Source organism: Netta rufina (genome assembly GCF_964035555.1).
Source record: "Netta rufina genome assembly, chromosome: 5".
Taxonomy (NCBI): domain Eukaryota; kingdom Metazoa; phylum Chordata; class Aves; order Anseriformes; family Anatidae; genus Netta; species Netta rufina.
Window position 1 is genome coordinate 40,554,349 of NC_140128.1, and position 27,242 is coordinate 40,581,590.

A 27,242-nucleotide genomic window follows, 5' to 3' on the forward strand; every position below is an offset into this window, starting at 1 on the left:
ATAACTAGGTTTGTATTGATGTATCAGAGTCTGGGATCTTGATTTTAATCCTTGCTTCCCTTAGAAAAATTACTTGGTGAAAAGTGGCCACAGCAGTAGGTGCAGCTGGGAGGCTACTGAGTATTTTGGCTGTAAACATAGAATCACAGAATCACAGAATCTCTAGGTTGGAAGAGACCTCAAGGTCATCGAGTCCAACCTCCAACCTAACGCTAACAGCCCTCCACTAAACCATATCCCTAAGCTCTACATCTAAACGTCTTTTGAAGACTTCCAGGGATGGTGACTCCACCACTTCCCTGGGCAGCCTGTTCCAATGTCTAACAACCCTTTCAGTGAAGAAATTCTTCCTAACATCTAACCTAAAACTCCCCTGGCTCAACTTAAGCCCATTCCCCCTCGTCCTGTCACCAGGCACGTGGGAGAACAGGCCAACCCCCACCTCGCTACAGCCTCCCTTGAGGTACCTAAAAAGAGCGATAAGGTCACCCCTGAGCCTCCTCTTCTCCAGGCTGAACAAGCCCAGCTCCCTCAGCCGCTCCTCGTAGGACTTGTTCTCCAGGCCCCTCACCAGCTTCGTCGCCCTTCTCTGCACCCGCTCAAGCACCTCGATGTCCTTCTTGTAGCGAGGGGCCCAAAACTGAACACAGTACTCGAGGTGCGGCCTCACCAGAGCTGAGTACAGGGGGACGATCACCTCCCTCGCCCTGCTGGTCACGCTGTTCCTGATACAAGCCAGGATGCCGTTGGCCTTCTTGGCCACCTGAGCACACTGCTGGCTCATATTCAGCTGACTATCCACCATCACTCCCAGGTCCTTCTCTGCCTGGCAGCTCTCCAACCATTCCTCTCCCAGTCTGTAGCTCTGCTTGGGGTTATTGCGCCCCAGGTGCAGGACCCGGCACTTGGCTTTGTTGAACTTCATGCAGTTGACCTCAGCCCATCGGTGCAGCCTATCCAGATCCTCCTGCAGAGCTTTCCTACCCTCGAGCAGATCGACACACGCACCTAACTTGGTGTCATCTGCGAACTTACTGAGGGTGCACTCAATGCCCTCGTCCAGATCATCGATGAAGATATTAAAGAGGACCGGCCCCAGCACCGAGCCCTGGGGGACGCCACTAGTGACTGGCCTCCAACTGGACTTGGCTCCATTCACCACGACTCTTTGGGCCCGGCTATCCAGCCAGTTTCTAACCCAGCGAAGCGTGCGCCAGTCCAAGCCAAGAGCAGCCAGTTTCTTGAGGAGAATGCTGTGGGAGACGGTGTCAAAAGCCTTGCTGAAGTCAAGGTAGACCACATCCACAGCCTTTCCCTCATCCACCCAGCGCGTCACTCTGTCATAGAAGGAGATCAGGTTCGTCAGGCATGACCTGCCTTTCATAAAGCCATGCTGACTGGGCCTGATCGCCTGCTTCCCCTGCAATTGCTGCATGATGACTCTCAGGAGGATCTGCTCCATGAGCTTTCCTGGCACTGAGGTCAAACTGACAGGCCTGTAGTTTCCCGGGTCTGCCCTCCGGCCCTTCTTGTAGATGGGCGTCACGTTTGCTAGCCGCCAGTCGATTGGAACCTCCCCTGATAGCCAGGACTGTTGATAAATGATGGAAAGTGGCTTGGCCAGCTCCTCTGCCAGTTCCCTCAGTACCCTTGGGTGGATCCCATCCGGCCCCATCGACTTGTGCACATCTAAGTGCCGTAGCAGGTCACCAACCAGTTCTTCATGGATAATGAGGGCCACATCCTGCTCCCCATCGCCTTCCACCAGCTCAGGGTACTGAGTATCCAGAGAACATCCGGTATTGCCGCTAAAGACTGAGGCAAAGAAGGCATTGAGCACCTCCGCCTTTTCCTCATCTCTTGTAACTAAGTTTCCCCCCGCATCCAGTAAAGGATGGAGATTCTCCTTAGTCCTCCTTTTTGTGTTGATGTATTTATAGAAACGTTTTTTGTTATCTTTAACGGCAGTAGCCAGATTGAGCTCCAGATGAGCTTTGGCCTTCCTAATTTTGTCCCTGCACAGCCTCGCTACTTCTTTAAAGTCCTCCTTAGTGGCCTGCCCACTTTTCCAAAGCTTATAAACCCTCTTTTTCCTCCTAAGATCAAGCCACAATTCTCTGTTGAGCCAGGCCGGTCTTCTTCCCCGCCAGCTCGTCTTTGGGCACGTGGGGACAGACCGTTCCTGCGCCATTAAGACTTCCCTCTTGAAGAGCGCCCAGCCTTCCTGGACCCCTCTGCCCTTCAGAACCACCTCCCAAGGGACTCCACCAACCAGTGTCCTGAGCAGCTCAAAGTCAGCCCTTCGAAAGTCCAATACAGCGGTTTTACTGGTCCCCTTCCTGGCCTCGCCAAGAATAGTGAACTCCACCATTGCGTGGTCACTCTGCCCAAGACAGCTCCCGACGATCACGTCCTCCACCAGTCCTTCTCTGTTTGTGAAGAGAAGGTCTAGCGGGGCACCACCCCTGGTAGGTTCACTAACCAGCTGCGTCAGGAAGCTATCTTCCACGCTCTCCAGAAACCTCCTAGACTGCTTTCTCAGGGCTGTGTTGTGCTTCCAGGATATGTCAGGGAAGTTGAAGTCCCCCACGAGTACAAGAGCTGACGATTTAGCAACCTCTGTCAGCTGCCTGTAGAATTCCTCATCCGTCTCCTCATTCTGGTTCGGCGGTCTATAGCAGACCCCGACCAGGACACTAGCCTTGTTGTCCCTGCCGATCCTAACCCAAAGGGACTCGACCTTGTCATTCCCAACCTCGAGTTCTACAACCTCGAAAGACTCTCTAATATAGAGAGCCACACCACCACCCCTTCTATGCTGCCTGTCCCTTCTATAGAGCTTATAGCCAGGCATTGCAGCACTCCAGTCATGAGACTGGTCCCACCACGTCTCCGTGATGGCAACCAAGTCGTAGCCTGCCTGCCGCACGATGGCTTCCAGCTCCTCCTGTTTGTTACCCATGCTGCGTGCATTGGTATAGATGCACTTCAGCTGGGCCATAGCCTTATCCTCCAGCCTTGCCATTGTTCCCCCTGGCACAGCCCCAACAATCCTAGCCTCAGCCCCATCCCCCTTCCTACCTAGTTTAAAGCCCTCTCGATGAGCCCTGCCAGTTCCTGGCCCAGGATCCTTTTTCCCCTAAAAGATAGGGACCCGTCTGCGGCCATCAGGCCAGGTGCTGAGTAAAGTGCCCCATGATCAAAAAACCCAAGATTTCTGCGTTGGCACCAGTCCCGGAGCCACGTGTTTAACAGGTGAGCTTTCCGTGTCCTCTCTGAACCCCTCCCTGCCACCATAGGGATGGACGAAAACACCACCTGCACTCCCGCTCCATCCACTAACCGACCCAGTCCCCTAAAGTCCCTTTTGATAGCCTTGAGGCTTCTCTCTTCGATGTTATCACTGCCCGCCTGGACTATCAAAAGGGGGTAATAGTCAGAGGGGCGTACCAGGTTAGGAAGCTTCCTGGCAACGTCCCTGACCCTGGCCCCAGGGAGACAGCAGACTTCCCTACGGGTAGGGTCAGGCCGACAAATAGGGCCCTCTGTTCCCCTAAGAGTCGAGTCGCCAACAACAATAACCCTCCTGTCTTTCTTGGTGGAGGCAGTCCTGAGGCGCGGAGTCGACCTCCTCGCCCCAGGCATCCTCCTGGGAACATTTGCTACCTCTTCCTCACACACCGGCCTCTCAACCTCTAGGGCCTCAAACCTGTTGTGTAAGGGCACCTGGGAGGGTGGGGCCGGAAGGGGAGGGGATCGCCTGCGATGTCGAGCAGGGACTTGTTTCCATTCCTCCTCAGCTCCCAGATCCCCTCCCTCTGCCCGACGGGGACAGGGCAGGGGGTCCGCCCCCATTTGAGAAGTCTCACCTCGGCACCTCCCCTTGAGGCCCTGCAGGGAGTTACTCCACAAGTCTATCTCCCGCTCACACTCCCTGATGGCCCTCAACCTCTCCACCTCCTCCTTGAGCTCCGCCACCATGCGGACCAGATCATCCACCTGCTCGCACCTCACGCACGCAGTTTCTCTGCCTCCCGCCGATGGCAGCAACAGGCTCAGACACTCCTTGCATCCGGTGACCTGAACTGCGGCATTTTTTAACGGGTAGTCGGTCTGCGTGTGTACCGACATCATCATGGACATCATCATGGACAAACCATATCTAACAGATTTTCATCAGGCCTAATTAAAGTCTGCCTGGAGCAGAGCAGATATAAAATTTGCATGTATTTTTTTGTTTGGTTATTTTGTTTCATTTTGGTTTTGCTGCTTGATTACCTTGAATATTTCTAAAGAATGAGAGAGCTATATGTGTTGTTCTAGACAGATAAAGAATAGATAAGAATTGATGGTCCCCAAATAATACCACATCATTCTGTGCTACAACGCATCTTCCAGTAGAAGAACATTTTACGTTAACAAAGTAAGACAGCTTGTCTCCTCACCTTGAAGGGCATAAACCAAGTTCTTAAATATTAATTGCAAGATGATTGCATGTTTTATTTCTTAGCTTAGAAGTAGGGATACCTTCTAAGGGGGGAACATCTACAAACAATTGAAAATTGCTGTATTTCTATTGACTTTGCTGAGCATGGATCATTATATCAACAGTGTCTTGCCTCTGAGGTTTCACAGTGGTAGGTATTCTGCCCAGGGGCAGAACATTTCCGTTTCAGATGCTAGTCATTATGACAGCATTCCTGAACATGGAGGACTTGTGGATTTGTGACTGGATTACTATGGGCATTCATGGTGTTTGAAAACATTCAGTGTTCAGCTTACAACCTTGGTGTCTGGACTCACTTCACTGTAATTTTCTCACCTTGGCAAGATCTGTGTAATTTTAGGTGTATCTCTTGAGGAGAAAATCAGTGTATAGTTACTTTTTTGGGGTAGCATTTAGAGCCTGTATCTAACCTAACATCCTTAAATAAACAATTAAATAGCTCCTGGTTTACAGTCTGTAGCTATCAGCCCTCTTGATATTAGCCAAATGCATTGTGTGAAGTTCTGAGTATGGAGATCTGTTTTATAAGGAGACAGTATATTCTTCAGGAAAATGGCCATGAAGCTTCCACAGGTATTTAAGAGAGGTTATTTATTATTATCTTTACATTTAGCCCCCATAAAATTGCAGCATTTCAAGATGGCTGATAGGTATCACTATATTTAAGCCAAAAAGCATTTTAGAAATAATTTGGTTAGGCTTGACACAAAGATAATCTTAAAAGAAATTTCACATGGTGAAGAAATATGCTGTTGTTTGAAGCAGTTTTCTTTACCGTGTATAACTGTACAGGATAAAATATCTCAATTTTCTTATGGGTAAATGTACAAAACCTTATTGAAACCAATAGGGACTTCATACATTACCCCTGAAAAAAAAAATTGCCCATTTAATCTGTCAGTAAAAGGAAGAATAACATCTTATTTCACTTGCAGAATAGAGTTGCTTTTACTTACTCTCTCTTCACTGTAACTGGGCAAGGAAATGAAAGTAAATGAAAACTTGTTAAAATTGTCATTGTCGAATGGAAATGTCAGAAACCCTTTTTGACAGAACAAGCTCACAATTTATTCACAAATTCATGTTATAATCCCTACATCAAGGGTGATGATTAAAATCATCATTTTAATTCTGTGGATAATTCTATACAATTTGTAATACTCTACTTATTCTTGCTTCTTTCTATGTATTTGTATAATTTTACTGATTCCCTGCTGTGTAATCTTTGAGGTTTGGGAATTGTTTTGTATGGTAAAAGTGACTCACTATAAACTCTTTGTTTTGGAGAACGACTTAATCTTTAAATAGTTATATTCATGTAAGTTACAAGAAGAATAGGAATTTTTCGTCATTCAAACGGAGATAGAAATGTGTATTCGATGAATATGTAAATCCATAGAAATAATTTGGGTTTAAGATGTGTCTAAAACTGAACATTCCCAGTGATTCAATGAAATATTTCACAATTGATTTAAACAAAAACATCTGTGACATTTATGACTTTTGTTATGTTGGAGATAGTGTAAATCACTAAGTACAAGTAATTGCAAATAATTACTGCAAAAACTTGTTGGGGATAAAGGTTTTAGGTCATCTGCTCTTTGGCTTCTACCAAAGTACTTTCCTACAGCATATACTGTTCTCTGGTGCTTTGCCCAGCCTAATTTTGAAATGTCTCAGTTACTAGTCTTCGCCAGCCTCTTTACAGTAATTGTTATGTTTAAATGTATGCTGATGGATACTGTTTGCCAGTGTTAAGTATTTATTTTGGCAGAAAGAGTCAGAGAATAAATATGGCAATAAATGTGTGAGCACAGCAAGTGGATGATCAGTTATGAATGGGGCGGGCTGGGAGAAGGGGAGGTCCTGTTTACATGCAAATAGCTTTAAACAAATCGGGAAATATTGCTCTGAACAAAGTAAGCATATAGGATAACCATAGCTGCCTGTATGACACCCAGTTCAATTTTATTACTTATTGCATGCATTTTGCTTCTCTCAGTGTATGAGTTTTCATTTAAAGGTCTGATAATCTTCCTGATGGATAACTCCTTTCTCAAACTCCTGAAACACATTTGTACAGGGGACAATCATTTAATTCACAGTAAATCTTGTTAAAAATTGATGTGTCATCATAGTCTGATGTATAATTGTTTCTTTCAATTGCAAGCAACCGGAAGCTGTTTTATCATGGAAATGAGAATAGACGATTAAAAGGATATTTGGCTTCTAACAACTGAAGGAGCAGCACACATCATACAGCACAGATCTAGTCTGTTTTGAAATTCAAGTCCAGCTGCAGGAGAAAGATTAACTGTGAAAAAAAAAAAAAAGCAAAAAAAAAAAGCATAATCCTAGAGTTACCCTTGGCTACCTATGGTACTTATACATCTCTGAAGACCGTTCAAGATTTCAGACACAGCATTTTGCACATCTAACACTCATGCAGTAAAACAGAAAGCAATATCTTCCAGTTTGACATGAACAAATTTTTTTTTTCTATTTTGTCTTGTATATTTTATTAAGCTGAAGGAAAAAAAGAAAAAAGAAAAAAAAAAAAGCAAAGGCTATTTGTTTTTAAAATAGAGCCTAATAACCTAAAATACAGTTGTAAAATAAAAATTTACAGCAAAGTAAATACAATTTTAAAATAGATTTATTGCAATAGTTACAAGAGTCAGTACTTTTTATTCCACCTTCTAAGAAATAAACAGAATATTCTGAATAATGCCAACATTGAAAATATTTCAAATAATGACTCTCTTCGGAGCTAAAACCTGACCATTTGCAGATGCTTCAATACTAAAACCTCTGCAGTAATTCAAGATTTTCATTGATTGTTCCTGCATTGAAAGACCAACTTAGGCCTGCTGCATATGAAACAATAAGGCATATCATGGTATATAACACATAAGTTCACATCTTGGCCACAAGGCAGGGGTCAAAGCAAAGCTTCATGTAGGTTGAAAATTCATCTGCATGTCTTGAGTGAAGGTAATATTTCCATAAGTAATTTGTATGAGGTGATCTATTTGTAAATTTTTTCTGACCTCTATTTAAAAACAAGCTACTTGTTTTTAATTTCTCATCTATGCATCTCATTTTCTTTGAACACAAGAAATACAAATTGTTGTTTGTTTCCATCATGCTAGCTACAATCTCCCATTGCATTTATCTAGTTACTGTAGTTTTCAGACAGGACAAGGTATTTTGCAATATTCAAAACTATCTTAAGAAAATGTCTAGGTGAAGGTCATGAAGGAAGCAGGGATGATAAATGGTTATTTCATCTCTGTGTCAGAGTCAATAATGCACCTACTGTCATCTCAAAATGCAAACTAAGTGTGATAATATATGAATGAAATGAAAGAAAGAAGAGATTTTTAAAGCATATGCTTTCAGTTAGAGGATGTTCAGCCCCAAGCTCTTGGATTAACAAGAGTACATGCAAAGAAAATAGATGTTATAGGTCACATTCATCCTTACCTTCCTAAACTAATAATGATTCACACATTTTGAGATCCTCTCAGACCTCATCCTTTGGTAGTGTGAGAAAGCCTGCATCTTTCCACTCTTTTCCCCATCTTTTCTGAGAGCATCACTCACTCTGCCAGTCTCTTTCAGAGACATGCTGATAGGACGTCTTCTTCCTCTGCCTCCCTCTCTTTTCTCTCTCAGCTTTTTCTCATCTCTTTCCTTGGCTGAAGTCAGAACCACTTCAGTAGTCTCTTTCACTTTATCAGAATTTGCCACCACCTTCAAAAAGTGATATCAGAGTTTACATTAGTCTGAATACTGGATTAAGTGAAGCCAATATATCATTTGGGGGATTCTATGGAGGATGAATGAATAACTCAGCATCTCCCACACCAGTGGAAATAAACACATCACATTTGCTAGTATATGGCTATCAGATAATAAAACCAAGATTATAAAGATGGAGTTTTCTAAACAGATTAGAAAGGAAAATGTCATGCCGTATATTACAGTTCTCGCTTTCATAAACTGAAGTGCTACCTGCATATATGGGGAAAATATATGGCGATGAATCTCAGGCAGTATTAATAGCGGTAAATAAAATAAACAAACAAAAAACCAACAACCTGTGAGTACAGCTCCTTCCCATCTGTTTCTCAACGTTCATTTTCAGAATAGTTTCAGGCCATGATCCCAGTTGCCTGACAGGCAGAAATATTCTGAGATATTTTTTTTGGTGGTCTTGGTGGATTAGAGCTGCAGAATCCATCTTATTACCATTGTCATGCTATGGGATAGACAGAATTATTTTCAGACTTATGAATGATCAGCCAGTGATGATTTTTTCTAACACTGTCTATAGAAGAACAGGGAGGGCAGGATTTCTTTGAAGGCATTTCTTGGCACTCTTTTGTCTTTAGAATGCTCTTTATCTGTTTCCTTCTGTTATTGATGCTTATCACTTACATCAGCTCTAATGGTGCCATCTTCATAAACTGCAGGTATCACTTAATGCCACAGAAGCCAGTCTGAAACAAGTTCTGGATGTTTAGCTTGAGTCTTGGTTGCAGAATTAATCCTTTTGAAATACATATTCAGTATGAGTATGTCCCTGATTCTGAAATAAGGCCTTCCAGAAAAAGAAAAGAAAAAAAAAGTTCATTATTGACCGTATCATAAAAACCATTTGCTCATCACTTTTGCTGTCTTTGACATTATACGCATTAGCAAATCCCATTGCAGGTTTAGGGTGTAATTGAATGGGAATAATTCTATTGACTTCAGTCAAAGCATCATCAGACCCATTTTCTGATGTGAAAAGAAAAGTAAATAAGACAGTTTTGGAGACTGCTAACATTTATATGATGTGATAATTTTAAAGCTCATGTCTTATTACCTGAAAAGAAACAAAACAAAGAAACAAACAGAAAAACACCCTTCTGCAAAACAGCTATAAAATAGGCCCCGGGAGACTATTCCAGAAAGCTGTCTAATGTTTTAATTTCCCATAAGCTACCAGCACCTGAATTGTCAAATTGTCCAGCACCTGAAACCTGTGTTATTTGCATTCTATCTTTAATTTTTTATTTTTATTTTTATTTTTTTGGATTGTGAAATTGAACATATCTTAAAGATACAACATCATATGTTAAGACATACTGATCTGCAGAAAAATAACTATTCAGTATTACCCATTTGTGCTATGTATTGATTGATTAATGAGTCAGATTCCTGCTGAATAGTGATTGACACCAGAGGCAAGTCAGTACTTGGCATCCTAATGGATGAAATTCTCATCAGTCTTCTGTAGCCTGACAGGTCTATATCTAAACTCCTCCTTTTTGTCTACTCTGTTAAGATTCCAGGGCTGAAGAGTTACTAAAATATGCAGTCCATATTGTTTCAGGTCTGATTAATTAAAGCTCATGGTTAGGTAGCAATATTTCTTCCTGCTGCTACGCAGAGGCCCAGTGAATGCAACTGGGCTCTCTTCAGTCAGTGTCCAAGTGAGATGGCAGCTTTCTATCCTTTCCTTACATCAACATCAAGAAAACAAGGTGGAGGTAGCTGCAACATTTCCTGCTATCCTATCTCAAGAATGGATAAGGATTTAATCTGCTGGTTTGATCAAATTTAATTAAAACTCCAACATATTCCTTGAACTTGTGTGGTTTTTAGTCTTGCAGTCATGCTATTTGTGGACCTTATTTTGACCTGGTCTGGAAAGCAATATCTGAACGACAGCATTTTAAAATGCATAGAAACAGGGGCTGGTGAGATAGGAGGATATGTGTTGCAGCAACATCTAAGGAGATGAGGAGTCATTCTTCAAAAAGTTATGAATAAAGTAAAAGTGAAATGTATTTCACAGCAAAAGCCATTGACCTTCTTTTTCCTTTCTACCCTGAAGTTTAATTAAGTTGGTTATGAATAAGCTGAACACTGTGGTAGTGAGTTCTCACTTCCCTCCTGTTTGCTATATACATATTTCTCTTATATATGCTGTCCCTTTTTTAGCATTGATTTTACTGTTATGATTTTATAATCTGCATAAATTTATATTTTTTCATAAGGAACGCAGGAAATAATCCAACTAAGTGTGGTTTGCTGTCACATGTAGTTACAAAACCATTTTAATATTTCCCTGTTGTACTTGTCTGAAAGGCAAGTGTGTCAAAAAAATAATTTCATCTTTAATCTGAGCTATTTAGTTTATTTAAGATAAATAAACCATGAACACTGCAAACCAACTTGTTTCAGTACCTCCAAAATATTTAAAGATAGATATAGGAAGTGATATTTTAAACTTTGCAAGTTTTAAAAAGTTTTTACTTAACATTTTTAAATACAAGCTTTGAGAAAAAGTCCTTGGTAAGCTTCTAGATTTTCTAGTTGTGTACATGGATGTGGGAAGATTTATCATGTTTTAGAGACCAAGAAATTCACCCCAAAACGCTTCACCCTCCACACCTCTATAAACTAATAACTCAGTGAAGTGTACTCTGTACTCTAAGGGATGGGAGGAAAACAGATCTGTGAAACATGTAGCATAAGTTGTCATTGAACTGTCTCTGGTTCATAATGTTCTGACATATTCAGAAACCCGTACTCTAAGGAAAGCTCTCAGCATCCAGTGTTGCTTGGACAACATGAAGAAGAGAATACTCCAAATGTAAAGTTATTCATATATGTTTTCCCCTTTTACAGAGTAATGATGCAAGCAGAGGAAGATGACCAAGCTGCTCAGTGAACAGTGATCCTTCATTTCTCAAAGCCTGGTTTCTTGAAGGCAAAAGTGATGTGGATCCTCTTGGGTTGAAAACTGACCAAAAGATCTATGGGAGATAAATCAAGAAGCCAAAGCAGAAGCCAAAATTGTTGTGGCATGAACTACAGATACAGCACTGAAAAGGCTTGTTTGGAACAGACAGAAATTTGAAGCTAAATTCTGAATATTGCACTGATTGATCCTGACATTTGTTTTAATGTGTTTCAGTTAGTCCAGGTGAAAGAGCCACGTTTACTCTTTCATTGTGGTGTCATTCCAGAAATCTCCCTTGCCCTACCATTAATGACATGACAGCACAACTCGCACAGCAATGGAAGACCAGGGAGCTTAATGACTGAGAATGCTTCAGGCATTCAGTTTGCTACCTTTGTGTGGAAGTATGCCTGGTGATTTTTGTGTTCTTGTAACCCTCAAAATTTTATCAAGATTTCCTACTGTTCATTTTCATTTGTTCTTTGATTGTTGACCTTTTGGGAGAGTTTTTACGTCGTTTTTACCAGCAGCTCTATTTCTGTTTAATATCTTAACTTCTTAACTACTACGCTCTGATACAGAGCCATCTTTAATGACATATTACTCTTAGTGACTATTAGTTTTACAGTAGCAATAATCCCAGAGAAATTGATTTGTCACAGCAATTATAGCCAATTAGGGTCTGCTACCAAGTCAACTGCTGTCAGTATTCCCTTATAACTGTTTCACTAAAGCCTTAACTATAAATAATAATTATAACAGAGAATATGCTCCAATGTTTCATAAAGAGAGTCTGTATTCTAATACTGTGTGATCAATGTGATCACACAGCTAGGGTAGTTAAGCACTGCATGATCATTCAAGTGACCTTTATGATTTGTCAATGAAACGAAAATTTAAATGTATTTTTCGAATGCCTTGGAAAACTTAACTCCCCCAAGTCCACCTAGGCAAGGATCAGAAATGATTCTTTTTCCCCATGATAGACTGCATGTATTCTAAGGTGTTTTTTTTTTTTTTTCGTTTGTTTGTTTGTTTGTTTGTTTTTCCCTGTGTTCCTGTGAAACGTTAAGCTATCTGTAAGCAGACACAGAGCAAGGGGTAGAACACAGTAGTCCTAGGAACTGAGTCTGCAAGCCCTGTCTATGCGTGCTGGCCATATCTGATGAGTTGATTTGGTATTGTCACAGAAGTGCAAGCAAAAAGGAGAAGTTCTTATTTTTCTCCACATTACATGCTGTTGTTTCCCTGTTGTGACCACCTGAATAACTCCCTGCTACACAGCTATTGGAACTTCGAATATCAGCAGTGCTTGGTAATCTATTCTCTGCACATAGCATGCAACAATTAAATCTTCTGAGAAAAGAAGTATTTCAGTTTAATTCTGCTTTGTGATTTAAATACAGAGAACTCACTCAATTAGCAAGACATCTGACTGGATGACCTCTGTGAGGTATAATCTCTATGGAGCTATTGAAAGATATTACCATGTATTCTCTGGCAGCATCAAATATCCAGTCCTGTGCTGGGCTACCATCATAGTAGTGTAGAAAAGGGAAAAGAGGAAGTAGGTGAGTGAGGTAACGTTACAAGTAACTACACTTCCTGCTCTCCTTTCACTTTCCACTGCAACACATGCTCTAGATGGAGGAAGGTGAGCAGACATCCATCACAGCTCCTGTTTTTGGTCTTCTCCAAATAATTATTTTAGTAATGGCTACCAGAAAAATCAGTGTCCAGTTATCCTGAATACTGGATAGATATAAAATAAAACAGAATTCTCACCCCAAACAATTTACAGTCTGATACAACAGAAAGCAGATAGGAAAAAAAAATAATTGCAATTTTCTGAAGAAACATAAGCAATGAGAAAGTGAGGACTGGATTAAAAAGGATATTTTGATGTTTATACATTCAGAAATATTGATGAGCTAAATATATGTAGGTACACAAGACTCAGGGATGTAATTCCTCTAATTACTATAAATTAGTTGCAACCATACTCAGAAATATTACTAGTAATTTAAAAAAGCTTTTAGATGAAAAAAGTTTAAAGCAAAGCATTGCATTAATCAAACTTAATGGTTCTGTGCACTAGAAGTTAATTGGGTGACCTTGTACAGGAAGGACTTTTGCATATAGCCTATTCATATGAGCTTTATAAATGCAAGGCAGCAGAACAGTAAAAACTTGATGAGGCATTCCTTTGTCTCAATTTTGCTGAGCAGAAAAAGGGTTCCCAATAATGAGTCACAACAATGGCTCTGTGGCCAACATCCTGAGAGGGAATAGGGCTATTCTGAGTGCTTGTTAGAGGAGATTAATTCAAACTAAATGAAATAAAAAAGATTACAGATTTCCAATGAAGCTACAATTAAACCTGACTAGCACCAGATATCACCAGTTAAAATGAGCACACAGTGTGCTCAGAGTTATGAGATACAATGGGGACATTTTATTTAAAAAACTAATTTTTCTATAAATTTTAGACTGCTTCAAGGCTATACACCAACTGAGCATGGTTTCAGTTATCTGAATTTAGTTCTTGGACTTCAAAAAAGAAAGGGTTCAGATGCCAAAATTGAAACTAGAAGCAGAAAAGATAGTGCCAAGACCAGACTTGTGAACTGAGTTCCAGCATTCATTCTGTGGCTACCTAAATGAACCAAAAATCTCTACATATTATCCAAAACATTATTAAAATTCCACAGATATGTGAAACCTTTTTTATGCAAATGTTTAGATCTACCCGGTTTCTTTGGTCAAGCTCTCAGCTCAGTGCCAAGATTGGCATGGTTCCACAGCTTAGTTGTTCCCTTACCCAAATCTCCTGAGGTCTGTAGGCATTGGACACAGCTATCTCAACACGATGAGACAAAAATCTAACATTTTCTGATAAAAGTGAGTTTCCTCAGAGAAAACAACCTGCTATAAAACACAGCCAGATACAAGAAAAAAATAAATAATAATAATAATAATTAAAATCTTGCACAAGATGTGGAAACCCTTCATCTTGAGCTGAATGTGAATAACTATCTTCTACCTGTAGATAGGGCGAGTTTCATCTCAGACTTTTCACTTAGCTTTAATGATACTTGGAAGGAAATGGCTGATTGTTTCTGTAATCTTGATTAATTTCAGCACAATCAAAAGAAAAGAATCTGTGAGGGGGGCAGTTTTCTTTATTTCTGATACAAAGCCTCCTCTCTTCTGCATATTAGTGTGTGTTGACTTGTAAGGTAGGGTGTGTTGACTTGTAAGGGTGTTCAGCACAAGTGTGCTGCATCCATTTGCATTCTCTTATCATTTTTTATACAGGCTCTGGTCTTGGTTTTGGCTTCTTTAGGTGCTGCTGTGTATATTTTTAGTATACCTTTTTATTTGTATGCAGCAACAACTATGCTACATAAAGATTTAGGCATAAATCTTTAGGCATTTATGCTACATAAAGATTTAGGCAAAGAGTAGTAGAAAATGCTAGAAGAAAAATAAACCTGAAGAAATATATGTAATAAATATCCTCTTGATCTTTAAGTCTTCGCTACTGCAACTGTTTAAGCATGTGTTATTTTAATAAATCCATTGTTTTCACTATGGTTACAGGTAGAAACAACATTAGCCACTTTTAAATTAATTGTATAACAGGCTGAAATCTAGAAATGACACAACTGCATTAGTATCTATTGTTGCTTGCTGAAGGTATGGTATTTATACAGTACTCAAGGAATATTGTATTGTATTGTATTTGGTGAATACTCACCAAAAAAACCTTGAAGTACAGTTATCCTTTTGTTGTGTCCATATAGAAACCTTTTTTTTTTTTTTGTGAACTAAAAGCTGCTGGATGGCATAAATGTGTCAACTAGGTTTTATTGGATCATGAGCTAAAACAGAGGAGAATGTCTGTTTTCCATTTCTGCTTATTACTACAGACGTTTTAAAAACACTTATTACAGCAGACCTCTTCCAAAAAAGAGCTGATAATACTTTCACCAGTGATGACATGACTCTTTCTTCTATAGAAAAGTAATAAAAAAATCCCTGTCCTGAGTGCATGTGTGAGAGAATTTTTTCAGCCATATTCTTTAAGAGGAAAATCTGAATTAGTATATGTACTGGGTCTGGCTGGAATGTTAACTTTCCCGGCAGCAGCCCATTCAGTGCCGTACTCTGTACTTGTAGCTGGAACAGCAGTGTTATCACACCAGTGTTGTGTCTACTGCTGAGCAGCAGTGGCACAGCATTGGGCCTTTCTCTAACCCTCCTAGGGGGTGGGCAAAAAAGTGAGGAGAGAAACATCACTAGGGCAGCTGACCTAAACCAATCAAAGGGATATTCCATACCATGTGGTGTCACACTCAGCAATAAAAGGTGGAAACAGGAAGAAGAGGGGAGGGGTGGGCTCTCGTTGAGAAGACGTCGGTCCTCCTCTCAAACACCGGCTGCGTGCGTTGAGGCCTTGCTTCAAGGACGTGGTCAATCATCGCTCATTTGTGGGAAGTAGAGAGTAATTTCTTTCCTCTGCACTTCCATATCGCTTTCATTTATTTTGTTTGTTTGTTTTCCTCCCTTTTTCCCCTTTCCCTTTTATTTCCCCTTAGTTAAATTGTTTAGTTCATGGTAGTCTTTATTTAATTATTATAATTATTTCCCTTTAATTAAATTATCCTTATCTCAACCCGTGAGTTGTTCTTTGCTTTACTTCTCCCCCTCCTTATCTAAAGGAGGGGGAGTGAGAGAGCGGTTGTGGGGTTTAGCTGCCCAGCACAGTAAAACCACCACAGTATACTGCAGCTGGGAAGGCAAAAGGAGATGAAACTGGGAAACAGGAAGAAACTTGTGCATTGTGCCCCTGCCCCCTCTGTCTGTCAGACTAGAGCTGAAAAGTCTAAAAAATTCATCAGCTGCAGGCTTCATGCTAGCAGGCAGAAAATAGATGTTCTCAGAGTCAGCCAAATCTTAAGGCTTTAGAGATAAGGACCAGTGCACCGAATAAAAACCAGGCTCCAATGGGTGGCCAATGTACAATTTAGAGATTAGTATAATGTTTTTCATCTCTGTGCTGGCAGACCACTGCATTTTGAATTAGGTACAGTTTCCAGGCAGTCTGCAAGCCTAGTCCTAGTAGGCATCACCACTCCCTGTGACAAAGATGTCACCACCAGACCCGGTATGTAGTCTTGCATCTTAGTGAAAAGGCTGCAGCCTTTTAGCCTGCCCAAGCAGTAAAAGACATTTCTGGCTACAGTTGCTATGGGAATACAGGAGCAAAAATGAATCAAATCACCTTGAAAATTAGACCCCTAAAGAAACATAAAATGTTCTGAAGCTTGAAATATCACCCAATGGTGTTAAATCTCACAACTGTGCTGTTATTTCAATATCTGAATAACAAACTGTTTCTCAAATATCAAGAAGTAGTGTAAAGGGCAGCAGCATCTTACTGTGAAGATGGCATTCATTGTATTTCTGTGAAAAGTGAAAATAATAGTAATAAGACTCCTATAAAAGGAAAACCAACTGGAATGGAATGAAGAAGGGCTTGTCTGGGAAAAGGAGTTGTACAAATGTATATATTTTTTCTCCTTCTTGCCTAATTCTTCTAGCCATCACAGTTCAATATTGCTAATATTAGACCTTGCAACTATAAGGAGAATAAAGTGCTATGGATTGACTATACTGAAAGTATACAAAAGCTAATCGTGATCCTCAAGGGAAAATCTTTTCGGTACTCCACATGAGCTTCATTAATCTATGACTACCTATTACACATTATCCATTTATGCAGTATACCTGAGGGACAAGTCTATCTAATGACTTAGGTACTACTCTCACAGATTCAACAAAATATTGAGTAACTTGACTCCTGGGATTTTCTGTCTCTTTGTATGTCTAGACCTAGACTGCTTTGTAAGAAACTAGGGTTTAGTTTCTCAGGATGATACGGTTTGATGCTTGAGACCAACAGAGCTGCTATCTTGGTGCTTAGTGGAATTCAGGATAGATGTTCCAGTGCCTTGAAGAAAAGAGTGAGACACATGCAATAAAAGGAAACGATTCCAGAAGTCAGTGTGCTGAGGACGAAACACTGCAGTTGCCAGCCATGGACACTCAGGAGCAATATGTGCAAGTCCTCTCTCTGGACGATAGAAATGCATTGACACCCAAACCTGCAGGATACACCTGTTGCTGCCCAAGCACCACCTAATTGAGTCCTTTGTTTGGAAGGAGAGAAACCTTTTTTGGAAGGAGAGAAATTTTTGGAACAGGCTGCCCAGGGAAGTGGTGGAGTCACCATCCCTGGAAGTCTTTAAAAGACGTTTAGATGTAGAGCTTAGGGATATGGTTTAGTGGGGACTGTTAGCGTTAGGTCAGAGGTTGGACTCGATGATCTTGAGGTTTCTTCCAACCTAGAAATTCTGTGATTCTGTGATTCTGTGATTCTGTGAAACCTCTTTTCATAAGAAATTGGGATCCTTCCCAGAATACTCTGAGATTAAAGCATACCACTGGAACCAACTTTCAAACTTTTCATACTTTGTGTACAAATTCAGTCCCAGTCCCACCTTCTATTCTGAGACCAGAGTATCTCTGGTTGAATCTATCCTACCATATAAATGAGCTACTTAAGATGAGAAAAAAAATGTATGTGGTGATAAGGATAATAAACCTAGAGAGATTCATGCTCCAAGTCACCATCTTAGTGAATCTGTGATTGTTTTGTAAAAATTGCTTGTTTCCACCAGAAGCTCTGTGAGAGGGAATTTAAAATCTTGGGAGAATGTGATTTAGGAAAAGATCCCATGCTGCCCTCATTAGCCATGAAGGGAATCAGCAAAGATGTCAGTACAGATCCAGATGGTTATATAGTTTATGGAGAGCAAGTCCTAAGGGCCAACTCTCACAGTCCTTTACAAGGGCAACCATGAAACCTAGTGACATCAGGCCAGCACTGAGGGAAGTGCTGTGCCAGTGGAGAGGGGACTGAGGTTCCCCCACTGGGGTGGCACAAGCTGTGTGCTAAGTGGGCAGCTCCCTACCTCCCTAACACCTTTTCCACTCATGGAAGATTTTACCAAAACACCTCAATAGGACACCAGAGTTTTCCTCTTTCTTGATCCCTCCAAGTCAGTCTCCTGCCAGAAAGGCACTGCAGGTCAGAAGTCATGTTTGGTTTACAGTATCTGTTTTCCCACATGCTCACAGCAGCACAAGGTCACTAGTTTGGTCCCAGCACTATTATAACATACCAACAAGATCAGGAAATGGAAGCAAAAAATGCATGTGGTGGTTTGTTGGTTGGGTTTTGTTTATTTGTTGTTGTTTTTGTTTTTGGTTAGGAAATGCTGCTTAAAAAATCATGTTTATTTCCTTAAATCATTCCTGAAATGCAAGTTGGTTTCAGAGACTTTCTGAATTTCTGTGCTCCTGAGATGTTACCACAAATCTCAGGGTTCTAGTTCCTCTGTAGAGGATGAGATCCAGGGCTACTCCCAGGAATAAAGAATCTTGGGGATTCTAAAGCAGCTTCATGGCAAGAGCATCCAAGAATCAATATAGCTATTTTTGTTCTCTTAGAGAAATACCCCAACTAATCAAAATTTTTAATCAATTTTTTTCCAAATCAAAGTGCTTCCAGAAATCTATGTATGTAGCAAAATTTTAAAAACGCATGTTTGGCTCACAGATAAGCTTTACTTTTGCTAGAGCCAGGATTTCCCTTGAAGTGGGAATACAGCATGCAAAAAAGCTGTGTAGGCTGGAGTCTTCCCACCTTTACATTACCAGGACTGTTAAAATGTTTTCCAAGGGTGTTAACAGGAAAGACACAGGAGTGCTACAACCCACCTAGGGCAAAACGAAGCTTTTGCATTATCCTGCTGGACCTAAGCTCCAAGAGTCAATTAAATAGTGTTCAGCTACTGTCATTGTCTCTCTGAGCAACAGCTTTGTCAGTGTTTTGAGCAAAGAATGCTATGAGTAGAAAATAAGCAGGAAAACCTTGATGTGTGTTTGTGAGCAGAATTTGTCCTTTTCAATCACAGCCATAGCAGTATTGCACTTTGAAGCCTTTAAACATTAACCAAGAATAAAGAACATTTTCTGCTGTTTGGGGCACTTGTGTTACATGATCAAGGTCTCTTAGCAGTTGAGAGGATTATCCTGATTCTCTCTTTCATCTGCCTCTAGTTTGCCAGGGACCGTATTATCACATACAGGCTCCAAGTCTCAGTAGCTGTTGGATTGCCTTTCCCTTGAGTATTGTGCATTCTTGATGTGCTTACACTCAGCTTTTTGTCTTTCTCTGAGTATTATGTATAGATCACATAGGAATTTATGAAAGCCAGGAAAAAGGAAAAAAAAAACCATCCTATTTTGAATAGTCTGGGAGCAGTGAGGACAGGCTGCTCGTAAAGGAAGTGAGCTTGGAGCAGGTAGTGACCCAGCCCAGGCCATGCTCTCACTGATGAGGGCATGCTCCTGAGCACCTGAACACAACAGGCAGAGGTGGGTGCTGATAGGTGGGCCCACCAACAGGCCCAGGCAGGGCAAAGTGGTGAATGTGGCCCAGCAGCCATCCACGGATTCTCCTCAGGAGCAGCAGAAGCTGGGTCTGAAGACAGGACTGGAGACAGGACTGCAGCACAGGTCCAAGGGGACCATGTGCCAGACAGGACTGGGGACAGACATCCCTACAGCACAGCTCAGGCAGGGACAGGGGGCTCAAGCCCGAGCTGAAATTGGGTTTCAGGGCCCATGGGCAGAGGCTGTGGGCAGGAGTCTCGAGTGAGACTGGCCAAGGCCACTAAGGCCTCTTAGTGCCTTCAGGGCTCTGATTTGGACATTTTATTAAATCTTCTAGAGACCCAAATGTACATTTATTTCTGCTCCTGTTTTTGCTTACTGCATCTGTCCTATTAGCAACATTGTTTTTCTGAGTTTCACATACCAATTTCTCTTCCAGATGGCCACAAGAGGTTTTACCACTGTCACGTTAGAATAGGCTTTATCATTAAATATTTCCACAAAGCTTGTTACTCTTGGAGATTCTTGAATGCTCCCATATGGGTCACAATGTCAATCAGCTGTCAAATGTAGGGCAAAATGACTAAAAATAAATAGAAAAAAAAAAAAAAAGAAGATATTTCTAATGAAATCCTTATTGTTTGTACTCAAATTATGAATTATAAAACTCTTTGTAAAATCCAGGTATAATCCATCCATTCAGAAATCGCAACAGATATCCTTTTGTGTATTAGTTTTAAATAAACATATATATTTAATGGATTATTTTCTAATATATACAGTATAATTCAGCTTACTTCAATTAAAAACTCAGAAATCTTTAAATGATGTTTCTTTCCTTTTTAAAATGAAAGCCAGATTCTTCCTAGAAGAGGTCAAAAAACTCTGATTAAAAACAAAACAAAACAAAAAACCAAACACAACAACTAAGTGTATGAATGTCAAATGAAAACACGCAGAAGGAGAAATATTTTGGAACTAATAAAAAATGCAGGTAAAAGCTTTTCATGGGTTAGGGTTTTTCAATTATTTCTATGCAGTTTTTCTACACAAGCTGTTGCTGTTTTCTTACCTGAGCTTACAAAAAATAATCACTTTTTTTTTTTTTTTTTTTTTTGTTTCTCGTAAGGTACTTATAATATAACTGATAAGCAGTAAATAACTTGATTCCCAGGAAGATGGCAACTTAAAACTGGGGTAGTGGCACAGTTTTCAGCAAATGGGTGCTGCAGTCCATTCCTCAATAGACGGTGGTAAGGGCCAGAAGGGCTAACACTCCTGCTGTAACAAAGGTAAAAGTTCTTGTGAGCATACAGGGAGAGGCATGCATATTTGCTGATTAGCATGACAAAAAGAAAAAGAAAGAGAAAGAGAAAAACAAAAGGAAAAAAAAAAAAAAAAAGAAAAAGGAAAAAAAGAAGAAAAAATGAAAGGAAAATAAAAAGATAAGGAAAAGGAAAAAGAATATATGAAATTCTTAGGGATAAAAAGAAAGGTATATGTGTAAAACAAAATTAAAATTGATTGCTTAAGATTTCCTGCTTCTTATCTGGAAAAGAAGGAAAAAAGTTTAAGATTGGTTGTTTAAAACCCTTTGACTGAAATCAGTCCATCAACACAGGGTCTATTCACCAGCATTGCTCATTATTGAACGTACAGGCTTCTGTGTTGGCAGCTGAGGACCAGAGAAAGGGAAACAGTCCAGGAGTTTAAATCTCATCTTGGAAAAGCTTGTACCTTTCTCTTTCCCTTTTGGCAGCTGAGACCTTTGTTGTTGTTGTTTTCTTCATTCTTGTCATTAATGAGGAAATATCTGTTTAAAGAGCATTTTCCTGAGATTTCATCTAAACCATGCCTTTTCTACTCTTCCATTGAGCTAACAGGTCACCTCAATTTGCAGTAAGATACCTTGGAGAGGAGAATGAGGTCACCAAATAAATATTTGTGCTTGTGAATTAATTCTGTTTCTCAATTTGCAAAATTCAGAGCCTATACACTGTTGTCCTTAATTTGATTTGCCAGTCAAACCTAGCTTTGCTATGAGGCTGAAATCTGAAAGACAGGCAGAAAGGTCATGGTTTGAGGAGGATCCATTCTCTATATTAAAGATAGAAAGCTAAAATAGTTACTGTTCATGCTCCACACACAACACAAACATCAGTGATTTTGTGGGGCATTTACTAACACAAAGACAGATGGGAGCAGCCATCCATGAAAGGATAAACTAACCTTGAAAACACAGCTTAAGAAATTCAGCTTGCTTTAAATTAAAACTTAATGCTTTGAGTTTTACCCTCCACTATACAGTCATCGTGAAACTGAGCAATGAGATACAATACCATGTACATCCTGGCCTTCCACACTGAATCCATTACTCAAAAGGAGGCTGACAGTCAAATGTTGCCAATCCACAAATCAGCAGGCAGAAATAAATGCAGAAATCATTTGAACTCCTGAGAATCATGCAGTTATTAGGTATGATATAACATGTTATTTTATTTAAATAAAATAAAATAAAATAAAATAAAATAAAATAAAATAAAATAAAATAAAATAAAATAAAATAAAATAAAATAAAATAAAATTAAATTAAATAAAATTAAATTAAATTAAATTAAATTAAATTAAATTAAATTAAATTAAATAATAAACTAGCAACTATATGGAGGGCAAGAGTGTTATAAACATTTATCTGGTTTTCAGTTCCATGTTAAGTGAGGAAGCTGAGATTTGTCTTGCAAAGTGACTGCGGTTCAGACGCTGTGCAACCAGGCAGTAGCTGCCACAGAAGCCCCTAGCTGGAGAGGTGTGTGCATGGAACCAAGCACACAAGTCTTCCCTCTCTATTTCCTCACTGCTCTGTGAGGGAAATAATGCTATGGGGATCTGTGCAGTGAAGTGTCAGTTGCCTCCACTTCTCCATGGAGTCCAGGTGACAACTGGCTTTGACATATCAAAAAACTCTACCCAGGCTGATCACCTCAGTTCTAGGGCCAACAGTGACAAAATCTAAAATTCTGTCTCACCTCTTTAATCCTCCCAGACTGTATATCTTTCACCAATCATTCATGTAGGTGTAGGGTAGGCTGAATACTAGCACTGCAACTATTTAGTTTCTCACCCTTCCACCTGTTTTTAAAGAAGAGGAAAAAGAGAAATTGCTCAGTAACTTGTTATGCAAAGACCTCGAAAGTGTTCGCAAATGCTAGCCTGTGGCTCATGGACAGCATGGACAACCTTCTATGTCTCATTGGCATCTATCACTGCATGTTTCCTGTTGTAACCTGAGCATTCACTCTGTCATTAAGGTCAGAAACACAAAGAACAATGATACCATGCTTATAAAGCCATTTTTCCAAGACTATTTTAAGTGTTTGTGGTGTGTATTTTCTTCCATGATTTTGTTTCAACACCATTAGCAGGTTTGTCTTCATTCAGGCCTCAGGCTATCTGCACTGTTTATTGTTTAGTATGGTTCTGTTTATCATGGGCAGTCCTGAGAAGAGGGCAAAAGTGAAGAAATCCATACGAACAGGCTCAAGGGAATGGACTGATATATATATATATATATATATATCCTTCAAACTTCTTTTATTTCAGTGATGGTGTTAGATGGGTCAAAAGGATTCTGCTATCTCTATTTAAGAAAAAGGTTTTAGTTTTGGGCCATATTTTTAATATCAATGGCATAAAACTTTTAATCACAAAAAACTTGCTTGGCTTTGAGTTCAGAGAAGCATTTAGGCAATCTCTCTCAATCACAGAAGATCATAATTTTAATCTTGCCATCTGAGCAAGCTAAAAGCAGCTCAAAGAACCTTATGAAAATCTATCAAGAAGCCCTTTAAAGCAATAAAAAGCAGAAACTATTCCAACATCTTCTTAGAAGTAATTTTCATAGAGTTTTGAAGCCTCTGAAAATGGGGCTCTAGATTGTAAGCACTATCTCATCCATGTCTACATAGTGTCACAAATATGAGTCTGAAAAGCTCTCTTATATGAGAGAGCTTTTTTTTATATATGAGTCTCAAAGCTCTTGAAAATCAAATCTATTTCTTCACAGTGTGTAAGACAATTTAGATTTTTTCTTTCCTTTTGTGCTTCTCTAGATAGCTATGAAATAGTTTTCAAGATCTCACAGTGTCTAAAGCCAGTAAGATCTTTTGCCAAAGTTCTTTAGATAATTGGAATAGCTTCCATCTTCTTTACAGTACTCACAAAGCTAGTCAGCTCAGAAGGAAAGTAAGGCTATTTAAGAGAAGCATATTTCAAAACAGCAGCTTGTCCTCACCTACCTTTTACTGACAGTTCTAGCACATCAGACAGTAAGATGTATGCTTCCTTGGGCGTGGGGCACCCTGAGATCCTAGATTCCATTTGGTTTCCAAATGTGTAATTACAAAGTAGCAGAGAAAGTTGTCAAGACTTTTCCCTGGTAATTCTACACTGTTTCATCAGCAAATTCAAAAGATGATTATTTATTTATTTATTTATTTATTGGACCGGATAAAATGCTGCTTACAAGCACCATATTTAACAAGTCCTCCATTATCCTCATATTTATAGCATTGACATGATACATGTTTACTCTTTTATTAACAACAATTCCATTTCTACAAGATAGGATTATCAAATATATTTAGTGTTTTACCGCAGCAAACTTCCTACTGATTTTACTGCAACTAGTTAGTCCAAATCTACCTGTAATGCTGCAACATGGACAGTTAAAGATGGGCCCATGCCTTTCTGAAGGAAAAGTATAGTGTGGTTAATACATGTATCTCTGAGCTCTGCCAGTGTCAGCAGCTTCCCAGTGAGATGCGGCCTGCAGTTGCAGAGAAAGCAGAAGATAATTGTGGTGGTGGCTGGAAAGAGGTTGTAGGAGACAAAATGCTTCTGTGCATAAAAATTCTTTGCTACATCTCCATCTACCATCTTTTCCTAGAGCTAACATGATTAGTAAACCAGCAGTTTGGCCCACAGTACGAGTGTTTTCTCCTTCTCTTTTGCTCAAGGTTCTACCTTCATAAATGCGATTGTTCTTGGTGAGAAATACTATGGCCCATTCTTCAAGAGTTGCTTTTGGGATGTATTCACGTGAACAGACCAACCATGCATTAAGCAGGCCATGGACCAGACTACCTTTTGATTCCATGTCAGAGTCATGACTCTGACGTGTCAGATGGAGCTTTTAATACTTTTGTCTGGATAACTATTTTCAAAGGATGTAATGATCTAGAGAGCTGGAGCTTACTGAAGTCAGTACTAGCAGTCTTGTATGAGGACAATGAGATAAATCTCAGTAAACTCTACAACCATTACCAAGAATTAGTGTCTCTAGGATAGTTGTAACAGATGGGCTTGCAAGCTTCTGCTGCTGTTTAACAGAACATCAGAGAATTGGACAGATCCCACATGACGTCATTTCAGTTCTTCACAGTTCTCCCCTTTTAGTCAATGTGACTTACAATGACCTTGAAGATATGCTAAATGAACATAAAAAAGGTGAAAAGAGATTATATAACCATGATCTCACATCATCATTTACAGGACTATTATGATTTCTTCTGTAGATTTTTGATTTCTTTTGTAGGTAGGCTCGTAAAAGCATATGAGGTTTGAACAACAAGTATACAATGTAAGCCAGCGTCCTGGTTTCAGTTAGAACAGAGTTAATTTTCTTCCTAGTAGCTGGTAGAATGCTATGTTTTGGCTTAGGATGAGAAGAGTGCTGATAACTGGCTGATGTTTTAATTGTTGCAGAGCAGTGCTTACACCAAGCCAAGGACGTTTCAGCTTCTCACTCTGTCCTGCCAACGGGCAGGCTGGGGGTGCAGCAAGAGCTGGAGGGGACAGACCCAGAGCAGCTGACCCAAACTAGCCAAAGGAGTATTCCATACCATCTGACGTCATGCTAAATGATATATAGGGGTGGGTAGCTGGGGAGAGGAGGGCCAGACTGCTTGGGGTTAGGCTGGGGATCGGTCAGTAGGTGGTGAGCAATTGCATTGTGCATTACTTGTTTTGTACACATTATTACTATTATCATCATTATTGTTATTATTATTTTCCTGTCTTAATAAACTGTCTTTATCTAAACTCACAAGCTTCACTTTCCCATTTCTCTCCCCCATCCCAGAGAGGGAGGGGGGAGGGTGAATGAACAGCTGTGTGATGTCTAGCTGCCAACTGGGTTAAACCACAACAGCCAGTCACAGATCTAAAAGTAAAATCCAGAACCCTAACACCTACAGCTTAGCAAAGTCACTACTTTCTGCATAGGACAGTTAAAACCAGCAACTGAGCCAGAGTAAATTTCACTGGAAATTGACAATAAAGATTCCCAGGATGCCAAGAAAAAATGAACAAGTAATATGAGAACTACCATTCCCAGGAGGGCCAATTATTCTAATAGCCATTAGCTAATCAAAACCAATAAGCATATTTAAGCAAGTTTTGTTTTGTTTTGTTTTGTTTTGTTTTGTTTTATTTTATTTTATTTTATTTTATTTTATTTTATTTTATTTTATTTTATTTTATTTTCACTTTCATGACTTCAAAGTGATGATCATTCTGGTCATCTGTGAAGAAAGACAATGAGGCTGGTCTGGACTTCTGCACATGTGAATATACTATGGTTTTCATCCAGGTTTTTCTTCACCTCTCAGAAACTATTATCACTGATGAAAAATAAATAAATAAATAAATAAATAAAATAAAATACTGTACCAGAATCACCACAGACATTCTGATCTCCTTCCCCCCATATTAGTATGTCATGCATTAAACGACAATTTTCAAAGACTATGCAAATTTCCTTAGTGTTCCAGGGAGATTCCATTCCTTGATACAGTGAAACATTACAAGTATATTGCTCTGGATGTATTTGAAAATAATGTAATTTGCACTCTGCATTATGTATTATACATAAGTGGTAAATATAATTAATATAAGAATATAAGAAGACTTTCGACACCCAAATTTTTGAAGAGTGGAGTCAAAACTGGGTCTCTAAATGGAAAGTTTATAAACAAAGCATTTATTTAATTCATTAGTTCTATTTATTTATGTAGTCCTTTTTATGTTAACAGTGGTAGTATCCACTTGGCAGCATCATGTAATAGCTTTCAGACAGTAATGGTGTTTAAAAAGTCCTTGAGGTCATGTCATTGAGTTGTTAGTTTTGCCTTTAAATGAGGACCATTCCCCAGTGTTACAGATAAACTGGAAATATGCTCAGCTGGTTTGGGCATTAATGGGCAGCCAAATATTTTCCATGGCCCAGAAGGGTACCCATTAGTTGCAACGTAGAAAAGATGGAGCTGAATGAAAAGGAATTGAAGAAGGGTGAAAGGGTTAATTAAACATGTAGTCCAGTGAGTACTTTATTCACAGACAGCTAGACAGAAATTGAAGAAAAAGAAGAGTTAACATCTGTAACTCCTTATTCCAGGTTTCATCTGCAGTACA